Source organism: Chlorocebus sabaeus, chromosome 7, assembly GCF_047675955.1.
Source record: "Chlorocebus sabaeus isolate Y175 chromosome 7, mChlSab1.0.hap1, whole genome shotgun sequence".
Lineage (NCBI taxonomy): Eukaryota > Metazoa > Chordata > Mammalia > Primates > Cercopithecidae > Chlorocebus > Chlorocebus sabaeus.
Genome location: NC_132910.1, coordinates 1,079,824 through 1,082,309, shown reverse-complemented (window position 1 = coordinate 1,082,309; position 2,486 = coordinate 1,079,824). Strand labels below are relative to the sequence as shown.

The following is a 2,486-nucleotide window of genomic DNA, read 5'->3' as shown; positions in this document are numbered from 1 at the left end:
TGTATCCCAGCCTGGGCAACAGATGGAGACCTTGTCTTAAAAAAAAAAAAAAAAAAAAAAGAATGTTGATAGATATGACTATGCCTACTCATACAATAATAGGCCAACCTCATATTGTGTTGTGTGTGTGGAAAAAAATAGTTAATATAGATAAAACACTTGAAATATCTCTGGTACATAGTGATCCAGAGTAATATTGACTCTTGTCATTATTGCTGTTTTGTTTATATTACTAATACTATTAACTAATTTGTGCCAGACACTTTAGATATTATTCCTCATTTTATAGAAACTGGTCTTCTAATAGATTAACATTGTATTCTCAACCAAAATCCTAGAGAATAGATATCCTGTGGAGTGGTATAAAGTCAATGTCTGGATCAGATGAACAAGTGGGAATGCAAAAATTTTATTGGAAAAGTTGAGGCTTTTCACTTGTATTTTAGCTTAAAAGAAACACCATTCCTCAACAATATAAGTATATGACTTCAACTATATTTGCAGACAAAACTAGCATTTACTTTCTTTCTTTCTTTCACTTGGGTTTTAATTATATACATATTTTTTCCTGAAGAAGAAAACCATTTTAATACATTCAATACTGACTTATCCTCCATTTTTCTGTAGAAATAGTGATTTATTGTATGGAGTTTCCAGTGTTTATCTTTAACTGATTAAAATGGGTAGAGCATGGAGTTTTCTACTTAGTTCCAGGTGAATTCTTCACATTTCCTGGCTTTTAAAAGTTCTCCTTCCACAAATCTTCTGTTACTATATATCCACATAAACCCCAGTCATATAACCTCTCCCCACTGACCTTGCCAAACACGATGGCGTGTTGTGGATAACAGATAAAGGCAGCTAATCCTGTGAAACCAGGTGGACACACTAGCTTCTTTATTTTTGAACCTCTAGCCAAAAAGAGTCCAATAAGGCCAGCAAAACCAGTAACACCAAGTCTTGGAAAAAATCCAGGAGGTGCATTTTGGAGATATTCATAGCTGTCTAACCCCCACTGAACCAAACTTTGCATCTTAGGCTTAGTTTGGGAGTATGTTTCCTGACACAAATTTGTGTATGTCTCACAATAGCGTTGGAACTGTAAGATGCCTTCTTCAAGCTGGCTCCTTGACTCTTCTACACACTTCGATTGACCCTCAGGAACTGAGTACAGTGAAAGCTCATCAACCTTCACGGGATTTTGGGGAGATGAGTCCTTTTTTGGTGCTGCATAGACTTTGAAGGTGAACAAGTGTAGGCTGGTTGGCCTCATGGACCTCTGAATTACTTTGAACATGTCGTTGGCTGCGGTGGCTCTGGCAGGATTTACTTTCTTTTATTCCAGTTTTATTCCACTTTTTTAAAACTCTCTTTTATTCTAGTATTTCTTTTTTAAACCTGTTCTTACTTAAGATCTCAAAGTTTCACATCTTAGAGAATACAATGGTGGTTTACCCTATCAAAGAGTTTTCTGCCTTATGCCCAGACTATAGTACACCTCAGTAAAGCTCGCTTAGGGAACATGGGTCTTGCTATATCGTAACTGCTTGATAGAGAAGCATAGAAAAATGTACAGTGCATGTATAATAAAGACCAAATAATTTCTACCACTTGTATCAGTTCTGTCAGCATATAGGATGATATGCCTTATGAAGAAACACATGAGTCAACATATTCTAACTTAATATCATACTTTTAAGATATAAGCAGAAAGCCTGTAATCCCAGCACTTTGGGAGGCCGAGATGGGTGGATCACGAGGTCAGGAGATCGAGACCATCCTGGCTAACACGTTGAAACCCTGTCTCTACTAAAAAAAAGTACAAAAAAACTAGCCGGGCGACGTGGCGGGCGCCTGTAGTCCCAGCTACTCGGGAGGCTGAGGCAGGAAAACGGTGTGAACCCGGGAGGCGGAGCTTGCAGTGAGCTGAGATCCGGTCACTGCACTCCAGCCTGGGCGACAGAGCCAGACTCCGTCTCAAAAAAAAAAAAAAAAAAAAAAAAGATATAAGCAGAAAGGCAGCATTCTTTATGTACTATATGATCTAAGATATTATTTTGTCTATGTTCTTATTGGCAGCAATATAAAAGTGAGATCTTATTCCAGTGTTAAGACTCAATGTTCATTTTGACTGCAAGTTATTTAGGCTGTATATGGTAACTTTCACAAGGTAAAAAGGTTGAGGTAGGATTGGTAGAATTTCTAACCAATTAACTCCTATTCTTGAAAGATTTCTTCATGCGCATAACAGGAAAGTGATTATGTTGGCAAGGAGGGAAAAAGAGGAGGAGGAGAAGGAAGGCACAGAGAATGGTAATAGCAGTATAATGTCAATCATTAGCAATATTAGCTGTTATTGCCAAGTTGGAGAAAGCAAGATTTGAAGCGATGTCAGAAAGCTTGTCCTTTTATTCTTTGTTTTTGATGTTATAGATTGTTATACAGTATCTCATATTGTTGATTATTGGTGTGACAAGAGCTGCTAA

At 37.4% G+C, this 2,486-nt stretch overlaps 1 pseudogene; it reads right to left on the bottom strand.

Annotated features, from left to right (window-relative positions):
* Nucleotides 1-681: 681 nt before the first annotated feature.
* On the bottom strand, nucleotides 682-1,468 carry LOC103235595 (MICOS complex subunit MIC26 pseudogene; annotated as a pseudogene).
* Nucleotides 1,469-2,486: the final 1,018 nt, after the last annotated feature.